At 46.3% G+C, this 16,366-nt stretch overlaps 1 protein-coding gene across 1 annotated transcript in view; it reads left to right on the top strand.

Annotated features, from left to right (window-relative positions):
* The first annotated feature begins 3,974 nt into the window (after positions 1-3,974).
* LOC147123396 (granzyme K-like) overlaps positions 3,975-16,366 on the top strand; it is a 53,053-nt gene continuing 40,661 nt past the window's right edge. The window contains exon 1 of the mRNA XM_085972326.1: positions 3,975-4,018. The gene's annotated coding sequence lies outside the window, so the exon portion shown is untranslated. The remainder of the gene's footprint in view (positions 4,019-16,366) is intronic.

Genomic DNA, 16,366 nt, shown 5'->3' with positions numbered 1-16,366 from the left:
GAACACCATCTCCCCGGCACCATCTCCACCCCCCCCCTGACCACCATCTCCCCCCGACCACCATCTCCCCACCCCCGACCACCATCCTCCCCCCCCGACCACCATCTCCCCCCCAGACCACCATCTCCCCCTGACCACCATCTCCCCCCCAACCACCATCTCACTCCCCCCGACCACCATCTCCCCCCCAACCACCATCCTCCCCACCCGACCACCATCTCCCCACCCCCGACCACCATCCTCCCCCCCGACCACCATCTCCCCCCCAGACCACCATCTCCCCCTGTACGCAGTACCCCAGGTGTGGTCTCACCAATAACTTGTACAGCTGTAGCAGGATTTCCCTGCTTTTATACTCCAACCCCCTTGCAATAAAGGCCAACATTCCATTTGCCTTTTTGATTACTTGCTGCACCTGCATGCTAACTTTTTGTGTTTCATGCACAAGGACCCCCAGGTGTTTCTGAACTGTAGCCTTTTGTAATCTCTCTCCATTTAAATAATAATTTGCTTCTTTATTTTTCCTGCCAATGTGGATGACCTCACACTTTTCCACATTATACTTCATCTGCCAAATGTTTGCTCACTCACTTAGCCTGTCTATATCCCTTTGCAGATTCTTTGAGTCCTCTGCACAACTTGCTTTCCCACCCATCTTTGTATCATCTGCAAACTTGGCTACATTACACTCGGTCCCTTCATCCAAGTCATTAATGTAGATTGTAAATAGCTGAGGCCCCAGCACCGATCCCTGTGGCAATCCACTAGTTACCGTTTGCCAACCGGAAAATGACCCATTTATCCCGACTCTCTGCTTTCTGTTAGTTAGCCAATTCTCTATCCATGCTAATATATTACCCCCAACTCCGTGAACCCTTATGTTATGCAGTAACCTTTTATGTGGCACCTTATCGAATGCCTTCTGGAAATCCAAATGCACCACATCCATTGGCTTACCCTTATCCACCCTGCTTGTTACATCCTCAAAGAACTCCAGCAAATTTGTTAAACATGATTTCCCTTTCATAAAACCATGTTGACTCTGCTTGACTGCATTATGATTTTCCAAATGCCCTGCTACAGCTTCCTTAATGAAGGACTCCAGCATTTTCCTAACGACAGATGTTAGGTTAACTGGTCTATCGTTACCTGCTTTCTGTCTCCCTCTTTTCTTAAATAGGGGTGTTACATTTGTGGTTTTCCAATCCACTGGGACCTTTCCAGAGTCCAAGGAATTTGGATATATTGCAACCAATGCATCCACTATCTCTGCAACCACTTCTTTTAAGACCCTATGATGCAAGCCATCTGGTCCAGGGGACTTGTCATCTTTTAGTCCCATTATTTTACCAAGTACTTTTTCCTTAGTGATAGAGATTGTCATTAGTTCCCTCCTCCATGTGGCCCCTTGATTGTCCATTATTGGGATGTTGTTAGTGTCTTCTACCGTGAAGACAGATATAAAATATTTGTTCAGAATCTCTGCCTTTTCTCCGTTCCCCATTATTAATTCCCAATTCACACCCTCTCAGGGACCAACGTTTACTTTAGCTACTCTCCTCCTTTTTATATACCTGTAGAAGCTCTTACTTTCTGTTTTAATATTTCTTGCCAGTTTACTCTCATAATTCATCTTCTCTCTCTTTATTATTTTTTTTAGCTTAAAATAGTTAACTTAACACCTCCATTAAAACCAGTATTTTATTGCATAATTTCAAGGCTTAGTAATTACCTTTTTAAATAGATATTTTCTCTCGAACTCTATTTGAGCTGTCGCATTGCCAGTGATAATTGATTCGTTATTAATAAATGTTTCCAGTGTGGAAAATATTAGCATGATTATGCAAATGTTTGATTTTGTGCTTTATTCAAAATGTAGTTACCAAAAATATACAGTGTTTCATTAAAAGCAATCCTTGCAAAGACCTTATCTTAATTAATTTATATTTCATACACTAGTCTAATTCCTGTAACATTGATCAATTTTTTTTAAACAGATGTCTGCCTCTCTGTAACTGCGTCATTGCTTGCTTTGCACTCTCTAGAACTACATACAATTGCACAGAAATTACAACACGTAAACAGGTTGGTGTTTATCATCCACACGAATAGTAATCCTAATCCCACGTGCCAGTCTTGTTCTCATACCCCTTTAGTTCTTTTTCCTTCAACCCCCATCTAACCTAAACGGTAATGTGGGCCCTTTAAAAACAGATGGTGCTAATATTGCAAATGAAAATAAGGAAATGGCAGACTTGTTGAATAATTACTTTGGCTGGAATTTTCCGGGGTGGTAGCAGGTGTGATCGGTGGTGGGTCAGGTGGGAAAGTTGTTATTTTTGACAGCGGGTCAGGAACCCGCTGACATCTCGCTCCCACACGTCTGTCCCCCAGGTGTATCTGTCATCGTGGAGCCAACCTGACCGGCAGAGGCGGGGGAACCAATTGAAATCATTATCAGGTAGTTTACAGGCAGTTCAGAGCCTTTTTTCACTTACTTTTTAAATTTCCTTGCATGGCCACTGGATTCAAGCAGCTCGGGAACCACGTCTGTCAACCTGAGGTGGGAGTTCCGTGGTCATTGTTCCAGCTGATTACTTGACAGCATCAAATGTTCAGTGAAAGCTCCCACCTGAAAAATGATCACTTTCCTCAGGCAGAAGCTGTTGCTCAGTCCATTTCCAGCACAGATTCTGCAGGCTGCAAGTGTTTCCAGCAAAGTCTCCATCCAGTGTCACCTCATTGGAAGAACTCTCTCACTATTGACAGAATGCTTCTGTCATTTTTATTCCATCAACATGGGCGCCGTTTATACTGTCTCACCTTGGTCCTCAGAATCCCACCACGATCAGCCCCAACACCAGCAGCACCAAGCAGCAGCAGCAGGACCAACAACAACACCATTCTTCTCCACAATCACCTGATGCTGCACAGGACACAGGGCATCAGCACCCAACCACATTGCTGCCTGGGAGGCGAGGGATGGCCTCATCATGGCCAGATTTACTTCACTTGACGCTGTACACCCTGGCTGCCACATGATGCACCAGGTTGGCACCACCCCATACCAGCACCAGAAAGCATCCCTACAATGCCCAAGCCATTCCTTTCACACTTATGACCATTGCAAGGGGGTACTGTTATGTCTCACCATTCACTGCAACTCACTAAGCCACTTCCAAAGGTGCACACAAATCTGTCCAAGATCAGAAAGTGTTGAAAATAAAGATTTTTATGTTTGACGGCACATTAACAGAAACTTTACATAAACATTGCATAAAACACCCAAGTGGCTACCCTTGTGTGTTGTTAGTTGGTATGATTGGACTAGGATGAGAGTGAGTGTGAGGAGTGGCTAGTGAGATGGGGATGTGATAATGTAGATAGAGAGGGATGGGTGGAGGTGCAAGGTAAGTTGGTGTGAGTAAGGATGTGCAGGAGTAGGGTAGGGAAGACAGACTGATGGGGATGTAACAAGTGGCACAGCAGGATGTAGTTGAGTGGCCTTGTACTAACGTTTCCTGATCTAATGAGACCATTGAAATGTTTGCGGTACTGCACCCAGGTCCTCCTGACCACATCCCTGCTTGTGAGTTCCGCTGCAAGCTGCAACCAGGCTGTTTTGGTCTCCTGGGGAGGTCTCTTCCACCCATTGGAAGGGAAGAGGACCTCCCTGCGTGCTCTGATTCCTTCCATAAGCATATGGAGGGAGTCATCGGAGTACCTAGATGTAGCCCTCTGCCTCTGTGCAGTCATTGTCAGTGTTTGCAGCACTCCAATGCTGTAGTGCACTGACAGCACTATGTTAGATTAAACTTCAAATACAATGTGGCCATGGTCCCTTTAAGGATCCCGGCTGAAAACGCGTCATGAATGACGTCACCTGACCCGCTCCATCTCATTGGTCCAGGTGACGTGTTGCCAGGCTAATAGGCCCCATTAAGGTAAGTTAATTTTCAACAGCGGGATGGAGCCAGCAGTGGAGTCGCGACCCGCCACAGACACCGGACCCGCCCAGGTAGGCAAAATTCCGGCTTTTGTGTCAGTTTTCACAGTAGAGGAAGAGGATAATATACCTGACATTTCAGGGAAATTAACAATGAATCAAGGACTGGAACTCACTAAATTTAACATATGCAAGAAAACAGTATCAGAAAAAATAATGGCACTAAAGACTGACAAATCCCCAGGACCTGATGGTTTCCAGCCCAGGGGTTTAAAGGAAGTGGATGAGGAAATTGCAGATGCTTTAGCCATAATCTTCTAAACCTTTCTCGATTCAGGAATTGTCCCTTTTAATTGGAAAATTGCAAATGTAACTCCATTATTTAAGAAATCTGAGAGCGAGAAACCAGGAAATTATAGACCTTTTAGTACAGCACCTGTTGTGGGGATGTTATTGGAATCTATAATTAAGGACAGAGTGACTGAGCACTTAGAGAAATTTGAGCTGATTAGAGAGATCCAATATGTAATTGTAAAAGTTAGGTCATGTCTAACAAGCCTAATTGAATTTTTTGAGGAGTAACTAAAGTTGCAGACAAGGGAATCTCTATGGATGTAAATTATATGAACTTCCAGAAGGCATTCTATAAGGTTCCACATAAGAGACTGTTAGCTAAAATTAAGGCTCGAGGAATTGAGGGCAAATTATTGACCTGGTTAGAAGATCGGTTAGACGGTAGAAGACAGAAAGTAGAGATAATGGGTATGTACTCAAATTGGAAGGAAGTGACTAGTGATGTCCCACAAGGATCTGTGCTGGGGCCTCAACTATTTACTATGGCCTAGAAATTCACTGGCCTTAGCGCCGCTTTTGAGGCGCTAGAGGGCCTAGCGCCGAAGTTATGGCCAGTTTAGAAATTGACAGGGGCCCTAAATCGGCGTTAGGCCGGTAGCGCTGCGCCGGCACCAATGACGTCATCGGTGTACGCAGCGTCCCGGTTGCCATGGTAACCCGCCCGAACTCGGAAATTGAGTTGCGGCCGCCTCGCCCGTGGCAGCCGCAAGCAACGTTCTGGCAGAGGTGCCTTACAGAACTTTGCGCCGGCGCATTAAAGGCCCCGCGGCGGCCGGCCGCTTTCCTGCCGGCCGCCTGGCCGCAGCTCCCTCCCCGGACTTCCCCCCCACCCCCCCCGGAACAGAAGCAAGCCCGGCACTTGTCCGAGGTGCCGGGCTCATTTTTAAAAAGATTATCGCGGGCCGCGGCCGGGTGCAGGCAGCTCCTCCTTAACGGAAGGAGGAGGCCTGCACTTCCCGAGCCTGCCGCACCGCAGCGGGCGCCGCAGTGCCGGAATAGCGCCGCAATGCGGCGCGTGGCGCCAGTTTTGAGGCGCTGAGACCCCTCAGTAGCGCCGGCAGCCGTTTGGGCGCGGCGCTACTGAATTTTTGGCGCGTGCAGGGGGACTTAGCGCCGGCACTAACTTCCGGCGCTAAAGCCCTCGCTGCGCCAAAACCGAATTTCTAGGCCTATATTTACTAATGACTTAGATAACACAATAGAGAGCCATATATTCAAATTTGCTGGTGACACAAAGATTGGTAGCATAGTAAGTAGTATAAATGGAAGCATAAGATTACAAAGAGACACTGATAGATTAAGTGAGTGGGCAAAACTGTGGCAGATGGATTTCAACGCAGGTATGTTTGAGGTCATCCATTTTGGACCAAAAGGGATAGATCCGAGTATTTATTAAATGATGAAAAGCTGGGAACAGTGGAGGTCCAAAGAGATTTAGGGGTCCATGTACACAGATCACTAAAGTGTAGTAGTCAGGCACAAAAAATAATCAAAAAGGCTAATGGAATGTTAGCCTTTATAACTAAAGAGCTAGAATATAAAGGGGAGGAAGTATTGCTACGGCCATTCAGAGCATTGTTTGAACCTCATCTATAGTACTGTGTACAGTTCTGGGCACCGCACCTTAGAAAGAATATATTGGGCTTGGAAGGAGTGAGCGCAGATTCACCAGAATGTTACCAGGGCTCCAAGGATTAGATTATGAGGAGTGATTACATAAACCATGCTTGTATTCCCTGGAATATAGAAGATTAAGGGGTGATTTGATTGAGGTTTCTAGGATTTTGAAAGAAATTAATTGGGTAGACAGGGAGAAACGTTTTCTGCTGGCGGGGGAGTCTAGGACAAGGGATATAAGCTTAAAATCAGAGCCAGGCCATTCAGGAGAGAAGTGAGAAAACACTTCTTCACGCAAAGGGTGGTAGAAGTGTGGAACTCTTTCTCACATAAAGCAGTAGATGCTAGCTCAATTAATCATTTAAAATCTGAGATTGATAGATTTTTGCTAGACAAGAGTATAAAAGGATATGGATCCAAGGCACGTGGATGGAGTTAAGATACAGATCAGCCATGATCTAATTGAATGGCGGAACAGGTTCGAGGGGCTGAATGACCTTCACCTGTTTCAATGTTGCTAATCTTAAATGTTGTCCTGGTCTCTGCTTCAATCAGTAACACTGGTAGTGTGTTAGGCAGCTTCACAACCCTTTGTGTAGAAATGTTTCTCTTATATCTTATATCTATATCCTCTCAGTCACAGGAAACCATCTACAGGTATTTCTATTTATCTATTGTGTCCCATTCCTTCATAATTTTAAACACATCTATCAAATCACCCTGTAATCTCCTTTGTTCTAATTAAAGCAGCCCCAATTTTTCAAGCCTTTCTTTGTATTTGTATTGCCTCTTACCAGGCAACATACTAGTGAATCTGTGCTGTATCCACTCTATTGCCTTAACATCTTTTCTACAGTGTACAGGCCCCAACTGCACACAGTTCCCTAGCTGTGGTCTTACTAAGGTTTTTCATAGATTCACTATTACATTTCAACTTTTATATTCTATACCTGTTTCCATAAAACCCAGTGAGGGTGAAATTCGATAACGCAGAAAAATGGGCACGGGCACCACGATATGCCCATGCCTGTTGAAAGGACCTCAGGCAGCAGGTCAAATTCATCTCAGCCCCAGGACATCGCTGCAAGAGTTCCTCAGGGCAGTGTCCTAGGCCCAACCATCTTCTGCTTCATTAATGACCTTCCCTCCATCATAAAGTCAGAAGTGGGGATTTTCCTCAGATAATGAAGCAGTCCATGCCCACATGCAACAAGACCTGGACGACATTCAGGCTTGGGCTGATAAGTGACAAGTAACATTCGCGCCACACCAGTGCCAGGCAATGACCATCTCCAACAAGCGAGAGTCTAACCACCGCCCCTTGACACTCAACAGCATTACCATTGCCGAATACCCCACCATCAACATCTTGGGAGTCATAATTGATCAGAAACCTAACTGGACCAGCCACATAAATACTGTGGCTACAAGAGCGGGTCAGAGGCTGGGTATCCAAAGCCATTCCACCACCTACATTGCACAAGTCAGGAATGTGATGGAATACTCTCCACTTGCCTGGTGAGTGCTGCCCCAAGAACACGACACCATCCAGGACAAAGCTTGATTGGCACACCACCTTAAACATTCACTCCCTCCACCACCAGCGCACTGTGGCTGCAGTGTGTACCATCTACAAGATGCACTGCAGCAACTCACCAAGGCTTCTCTGACAGCACCTCCAAAACCCGCGACCTCTACCACCTAGAAGGACAAGGCAGCAGGCGCATGGGAACACCGTCACCTCCAAATTCCCCTCCAAGTCACACACCATCCTGACTTGGAAATATATCGCCGTTCCTTCATTGTCACTGTGTCAAAATCCTGGATCTCCCTCTGTAACAGCACTGTGGGAGTACCTTCACCACGCGGACTGCTGCGGTTCAAGAAGGCGGCTCAACCACCACCTTTTCAAGGGCAATTAATGATGGGCAATAAATGCTAGCAGTGCCAGCGATGCCCATATCCCAGGAATGAATTTTAAAAAAAACTCCTCTCACCACACACCTACCCTTGTACCTTCTGCATTTCAGACACCCAAGAAATGCAGCCGGCCCCGCCAGTGGTTGACCCAAGAAGAGGGAGAGGAAAGTGAAGAAGAAGAGGAAACACTGTCACTTGATTTCACACTCCCAGCCACCAGCCTCTCGAAGTGGTCCTGCAAGGCCATCTGAAAATCAGAAGCCTTCCACCAGCTATGCTGCAGCCACTGGGATAGCACTGCGTAAGAACACTAGGATGGGGAAAGACACACGCAAGACAGTCACTAAGGGAATGCATAAGGGTGATTAGTTGATTTTTTGATGTAATACTGGATGCATATTTGGATAAAGTTGGATTGGAGTGTTTGCTTTGTGGTGGCTTTTATTTCAGCATTGGGGCCAAGAGGACGCTGTGATGGTCAGTCACAGAGGGAAGGTACAGTGTGGGACAAATGTTGAAAGGGGAATTGGGGTTGTGGTCACTGGTACTGCAGGCGGATGATTTGATCCCTGATATCCCGGCCAGAAAGGTGCTGTCTGGGTTGCCTCCTTCCTTCCGCTTCCTCCTCTTCTGCTTCTTCCTCTTCTGCTTCTTCCTCCACTTCCTCCTCCTCCTCCTCCATGTGCAAGCAGCTTGTCCTCTTTTCTGCGTCTGTTGCACCTCCATGTCGTGCTGCAGCCCAAAGGGGACTGAGAGCCCCCAGGACTGGGAGCAAGTGATGGTCTCAGCAGCCTTCCTTTAAGAGCCAAAGCCTTGCAAACATCCAGGAGCACTCCTTGCACTACCTTCACACTTTAACAACTTTTTAAATGTCTTACACCAAGCCATTACTCAAATAAAATGTAAAGATACCAGTACAAAAGCGCTGGTGGGGGGGTCTGTCATGCAGCTGAATGCATGTTCAGCTCTGCGTGCTTTGGAGAGGGCATTAAAAGGAGCGGCGACGTCCAAAATAGCAGATCGTGTGTTAATCCAGCATCGCACGCTGACTCACATCACAAACTGACTAATTACCATACTTGCAGCGAGCGCAAGCAAAGTCAGTGCTGCTGGCCTCTCCAAAATGGCGGCTGCCGCATTCTGCACAGGAAGTGGGCGGAAGCAAGGCGGCTACCATTTTTTCACCGAAAACCGGCCTTATCCATTTATAAAACATTAGCATATTTTAGTGCCTTATCCACTTGTAGTGCTGGCTTTAGCATCTTGTGTCAGCCTTGGCTCAGCGGTAGCACTCTTGCCTCTGAATCAGAAAGTTGTGGCTGCAGAGACTTGATCACATAATCTAGAATGTCATTTCAGTGTAGTAGTGTTGGAATGCTGTGCTCTCTTAGGTGCTGTCTTTTGAGATATTCACCGCAGCCTTGTCTGCTCTCTCAGGTGGATGTAAAAGATCCCATGGCACTACTCAAATAACCTTTATTCCTCAACTAACGTCACTAAAACAGACTATCTGGTCATTTATCTCATTGCTGTTTGTGGGACCTTCCAGTCTGCAAATTGGTACTCTTTCTTTTTCTTGTGAACCTTAGTCCCCAAATATTTGTGCTCCTCCACATCACCCAACTTTCCCTCATTCAAAGTATAATTATTACATTTTTTATTACCAAAATCTAACATTGAAATTTTACTGACATTGAATTCCATCTGCCACATTTTTGCCCATGCCACCATATCTTCAATAAACCCATTTTAGCTTCCTTTGGTCCTCAGAACTATTTAATATGCCTCTCATTTTAGTATTGTGTACAAATTTGGACACCACCCCCTCTAGCCACATATCCAAATTATTGATGTACTCAGACAACCTATGGGATATGATTACCCAGTTCTAATCACCACCCTTAACCTCTACTCCTTCTAACTAGTTTTAATGCAATTTGCTATCTTTACCTTTATTCCATACCTATTAATCACCTCCAATAGTTTCCTGTGTGGTATCTTGTCAAAGGCTTTCTGAAAGTCCATGTACGCCATATCCACCACATTTCCCTCACCTACCATACCTGCAATTGTACAGGCAATATATGTGATTTGATGTCACTGAACGGCTGCAGGGCATTCTGAAGGGGGAGGGTGAACAGTCAGAGGTCGTGGTTCACATTGGTACCAACGACATGGGTAGAAAGAGGGATGAGGTCCTGCAACAAGAATTTAGGGAGGTAGGTAGCAGATTAAAGAGCAGGACTTCAAAGGTTGTAATCTCTGGATTACTCCCGATGCCACGTGCTAGTGAGTATAGGAACTGGCGGATAGAGCAGATGAATGCGTGGCTAAAGAGTTGGTGCAGGAGGGAGGGCTTTAGTTTCCTGGATCACTGGGTCTGTTTCTGGGGAAGGTGGGACCTGTACAAGTCGGACGGGTTGCACCTGAACCGGAACGGGACCAACATCCTTGTGGGGAGGTTTGCTAGTACTGTTGGGGGGGGGGGGGTTTAAACTAACTTGGCAGGGAGATGGGATATGGAGTGGAGCTATAGTAGGGGGTGATGCACAGCCAAATATAGAGGAAAAAACAAGTCAGCCTGGAAGGCAGAGCAAATATGTAACTGCACAAGGGAGTATGGCAAGGCTGGATGACATTTATTTTAATGCAAGGAGTCTTGTGAGTAAGGCAGATGAATTGAAGGTGTTGATGAACACATGGGAGTATGATATTGTTGCTATCACAGAGACATGGTTGAGGGAGGGGCAGGACTGGCAGCTCAATATTCCGGGGTATAGAATCTTCAGGCGAGACAGAGGGGGGTGTATAAGAGGAGGGGGTGTCACAATATTAAGCAAGGAGTCAATTACTGCTGTAAGGAGGGATGATATCTTAGCAGGTTCCTCTAATGAGGCCATATGGGTAGAACTTAAAAACAAAAAGGGGGCAAGCACTTGGCTGGGAATGTACTATAGGCCCCCAAACAGTCAGGGGGAGATAGAGGAACAGCTATGTAGGCAAATCTCAGAGAAGTGTAGAAATAATGGCCCAGAAATTCGGGTCGAGGGCTTCCCGCGGGTGTAAGCCCCCGACCTGCACTTACCTTGCGCGCTGGCAGTTGAGCTGTAGGGCCCTGTGGAATTCCGCTCCGGGGCCTGGTCCAGCTGCCGGCGCGCTGTGCTTGCGTGTCCCAGAGGCGTAGTTAGTGCGATGCGTCCCCTGGGATCACGTGAGCCATGGGCAGCCAATCGGAGGAGGGAAAAGCCCATTCATAAGATTGACAGGAAGACCTGTCAAAACTTATAAATACTACGGGCCCCAAAATAGCAGTAAACCTTCAAATAAATTTTTTTTAAATCACACTTTTTAAATAAACTATAAATTACATTAAATAACTATTTTAAACAATAATTTAAATTTTTGAAAAAATAATTTTATATTCTAACGGGGCTAAAAATAACCTTACCTTGCTTTAAAGTATTTAAAAATAATAAACCTGTGGAAAAAATGTTTTAATTTTAATTAATTGGCCACTTACCTTGCAAAAAGCAGGCCTTACGCCTGCTTTTTAAATGTGTAAATCCTGCAGGCTTAACCTCCCGGGAAAACCTGTAAAATAAACCTAAGTTCAAAGCGCACGTGCAGCCTCCCCTGCACGCGCGTTCGACCTCTGAACCCCTTCGTTCAGAGGATCGGAAGTGCTGGTTTCCCGCGCATGCGCAGTGCATGCAGAAAACCGACACTTCCATTCGGCCTACGGGTGAGTACCCCATGCGTACTCACCCGTGGAGACCCGAATTTCTGGGCCATTAGGGTAATAATAGTAGGGGATTTCAACTTCCCCAATATTAACTGGGATAGTCAGAGTAAGAAAAGGCTTAGAGGGTGCAGAATTCTTAAAATGCATCCAGGTGAGCTTTTTGAGCCAGCATGTAGAAAGTCCTACAAGAGAGGGGGCGGTACTGGACCTAATTCTAGGGAATGTAGCCGGGCAAGTGGTAAAAGTGTCAGTAGGAGAGCATTTTGATGACAGTGACCATAATTCGGTGAGATTTAAGGTAGTCATGGAAAAGGAAAAAGATGGACCGGAAATAAAGGTTCTAAATTGGGGGAAGGACGATTTTAATATGATAAGGCAGGGTCTGGCCAAAGTGGGCTGGGATCAGCTACTTGTAGGAAAATCCACATCAGGGCAGTGGGAGTCATTCAGAAAGGAAATAGAGAGAGTATAACGCCAACATGTTCCTGTAAAGGTCAAGGGTGGGACCAACAAGCCCAGGGGACCCTGGATGTCAAGGGATATACAAGAATGGATTAGGAAAAAAGGAAGGCTTTTGGCAGATACAGAGGACTAAAACAGTGGAAGCCCTAGAGGAGTATAGAAAGTGCAGGGAGGTACATAAAAAAGAAATTAGGAGAGCGAAGAGGGGGCATGAAAAAACACTGGCGGGCAAAATAAATGAAAATCCCAAGGTGTTTTATAAGTATATTAAGGGCAAGAGGATAACTAGGGAAAGAGTAGGGCCCATTAGGGACCAAAGTGGCAATCTGTGTGTAGAGCCGGAAGATGTAGGTGAGGTTTAAAATGAATATTATGCATCTGTGTTCACTATGGAGAAGGGTGATGTAGGCATAGAAATCAGGCAGGGGGTTTGTGATATACTTGAACAAATTAGTATTGAGAGTGAGGAGGTACTAACGGTTTTAGTGGGCTTAAAAGTGGATAAATCCCCAGGCCCAAACAAGATGTATCCCAGGCTGCTGTGTGAGGCAAGGGAGGAGATTGCAGGGGCTCTGACACAAATTTTCAGAACCTCTCTGGCCACAGGGGAGGTGCCAGAGAACTGGAGAACAGCTAACGTAGTACCATTATTCAAGAAGGGTAGTAGGGATAAACCAGGGAATTACAGGCCAGTGAGCCTAACATCAGTGGTAGGGAAATTATTGGAAAAAATTCTGAGGGACAAAATTAGTCAGGAGAGGCAAGGATTAATAAAGGATAGTCAGCATGGCTTTGTCAGGGGGCAATCACATCTAACCAATTTGCCTGAATTTTTCGAGGGGGTGACTAGGTGTGTGGATGAGGGTTGTGCAGTTGATGTAGTCTACATGGACTTCAGTAAGGCTTTTGACAAAGTCCCACATGAGAGACTGGTCAAGAAGGTAAGAGCCCATGGAATCCAGGGAAATTTGGCACATTGGTTCCAAAATTGGCTTAGTGGCAGGAGGCAGAGGGTGATGGTCGAAGGTTGTTTTTGTGACTGGAAGCCTGTGTCCAGTGGTGTACCACAGGGATGTGTCCTTTGCTGTTTCTAGTGTACATTAATGATTTAGATATGAATGTAGGAGGTATGATCAGTATGTTCGCAGATGACATGAAAATTGGTGGAGTGGTAAATAGCGAGGAGGGAAGCCTCAGGCTACAGGACGATATAGACGGGTCGGATAGATGAGCAGAACAGTGGCAAATGGAATTTAACCCTGAAAAGTGTGAGGTGATGCATTTTGGGAGGACTAACAAGGCAAGGGAATACACAATGAATGGCAGGATCCTAGGAAGGACAGAGGATCAGAGGGACCTTGGTGTGCATGTACATAGATCCCTGAAGGCAGCAGGACAGGTAGATAAGGTGGTTAAGAAGGCATATGGGATACTTGCCTTCATTAGCCGAGGCATAGAATATAAGAGCAGGGAGGTTATGATGGAGCTGTACAAAATGGTAGTTAGGCCACAGCTGGAATACTGTGTGCAGTTCACCAGGATGTTACCTGGGCTGGAGCACTTCAGCCATAAAGAGAGACTGGACAGGCTGGGGTTGTTTTCCTTAGAGCAGAAGAAGGCTGAGGGGGGACCTCATTGATGTGCACAAAATTATGAGGGGCATAGATAGGGTAGATAGAAAGGAACTTTTCCCCTTAGTAGAGGGGTTAATAACCAGGGGGCATAGTTTCAAGGTAAGGGGCAGGAGGTTTAGAGGGGATTTGAGGAAAAACTTTTTCACCCAGAGGGTGGTTGGAATCTGGAACTCCCTGCCTGAAAGGGTGGTAGAGGCAGGAACCCTCACAACATTCAAGAAGCATTTAGATGAGCACTTGAAACGCCATAGCATACAAGGCTATGGACCAAGTGCTGGAAAATGGGATTAGAATAGACAGGGTATGATGGTTGGTGTGGACACGATGGGCTGAAGGGCTCCTTTCTGTGCTGTATAACTCTATGGGCTCGATTTTGCCATTGGTGCGGGCTGGGGGCGTGTCAGCTACTTTTCATGTTAGCCACCTGACTCCAATTTGATATGGGATAAATATGCGAGTTTCCCCTAATTGGGCAATTGATTTCCAGTTTGTTGGAACCCCTGGCCCACTTAGTCTTTCCATCCTGAAAGTCGCCTCCGATGATGTCATCAATGCTGCTGGATTTAAGGCCTGCAAGCAACCTTGCTTCTTCTGCAGACTGCAAACCTTATGTCCTTTGCTGTGATAGATTCCTCCAGCCAATATGTCCAGCAGTAGGCCAAAGCCTGCATCAAGGTTCAATGACGCCGCCCTGCAAGCTCTGGTGGAGGGAGCAAGAGGAAATAAGAAGGTACTTATCCCTTCCTCAGGGAGGAAGAAGCTTCCCCAGCAGACGAAAGCTGTGTGGATGTAAGTGGCCCAGGAGGTGAACTCTTTCTCTATGTGCCGCAGAACCTGGCTGCAGTGCAGGAAGAGGTTTCATGACCTTCTGCGCACTGGAAAAGTGAATATGACTTTCCCATCACCCTCAATCTGATCCCCATTGCCTCTCCTCACCAGCACTCAGCTTTGACAACTTCTTCTTCCACATCCCACTTGACACTGACATCCCTGCACCCTTACCCATTCCCTCTCTCTCTCTGGTCACATTCACCTAACTATTCGACTATACAGCCCTCACACTCCCTATCGCTGTGATGCTATGAAAACAGCTTACAACTCACAGGGAGGGCCCTTTGTCTTGCCATCTCACTCCGTCTTTGTCTCCTTCTAACCATCAATGATATGGATTCTCTACACTCACTCCTTCATTCTCACTCAAACTTCACTTGTCTCCTTCATTGCAGGAAAAGAGAGCTCACAATAAGAGGGAAAGAGCGAGGACAGGAGGAGGGCCACCCTCAGTAGCCCAGCTCACCCTCTGGGAGGAGGCGGCCCTGGAGATCGTGGGAGTGGGGGAGGATGCGCAAATGGGGGACGGACAGACGGGTGCAACAGAGCAAGCTGGTGACAGAATAGTTTATCATCTCTCTCATTGACTTTGCATGATTCACTGATAATGATTCTGAAGCTCTAACAGATTGACTTTTGATCATCTGCAATATTCAATGTGCATGTAACCTTGGCCTCATATCTCTGACTATTTCCTTTACTCGCCCACAGGACCTTTGAAATCCCCTGTCCCCAATATCCAGGAGGAACAGCCTGAGCCTCCAGACTCCTCAGAGGAAGCTGCAACCTCTGAGGGCACAGCGTCAGCAGAATTCAGCGCACCTGTTAGATCCGTGATTCTGAGAGTATGATGTTTTTCAATAACCACATGGATGCTGTAACTTAACAATCAACAGGTCTTTACTGGAGGAGGGTAGTCTCAAGACTGGGGGTACAGAGGCATGCGCAAGGCTTATATACAGGTGTGGTCACTGCCGGTACTACAGTATACAGGAGCTGTAAAAGTAGTTCTGTCTTAAAGGTGCATACACTATAATTCCTCCCCTTTTAGATTAGTAGTACCCCTAATATTCAAATAACAATTAACACTTTAACATGTACATTAAACAACAATAGTCCATTTATAGATTCAGTCTTTGGGGCGGCTTCCTGATCCTTTCGGGATAGCGCCTTTCCTGAGGTTCTTGTTCTTGGTGCGGAGGCGATTTTGGCCCATTTTCATCGGGTAGTTCATCGGTTTCCACTGCTACTGGTTCTGAGGTAGTTGCTACCGGTATGTCGGGTTCATCCCCAGGTACTCGAGACATGGGGTTGACTCGTTCCTGTGACGCTAAGATCTGATCGACGTGGCATCTCACAGTGTTCTCCCCGACATCCACTGTGTACATTAATGGCCCCTGCCTTGTGCATATCGTTCCGGGTTGCCATTTCTCTGTTCGGTAGTCACGTGCCAAGACTGGTTGTCCTACATTGAAGCTCCTTGTCGGCTTCTCATTGATATGCTGGAATTGTTTATCCTCAACATTTCTTCGCACATTTGGTCTGAGCAAGTCCAGACGAGATCTCAACCTTCGGTTAAAGAACATCATAGCCGGGGTCTGGTTGGTAACTGCATGTGTCGCGTTTCGGTAAGCTAATAAGAAATTGTCCACCTTATGCTGTAGTGGAATTTCATCGTCACACATGGCCTTTATCGCCTTCTTAAAGGTTTGTACGAAACTCTCAGCCAATCCATTTGTGGCTGGATGATACGGGGCGGATGTGTAATGCCTTACCCCATTCCTTCTCATAAATTTTTGAAACTCTTCGGACACAAACTGTGGTCCATTATCAGAGCAAATCTGCTCTGGCAAGCCGTTT

Source organism: Somniosus microcephalus, chromosome 2, assembly GCF_052327205.1.
Source record: "Somniosus microcephalus isolate GS21.2 chromosome 2, FLI_Smic_1.0, whole genome shotgun sequence".
Lineage (NCBI taxonomy): Eukaryota > Metazoa > Chordata > Chondrichthyes > Squaliformes > Somniosidae > Somniosus > Somniosus microcephalus.
This window is presented reverse-complemented; position numbering and strand designations above follow the sequence as displayed.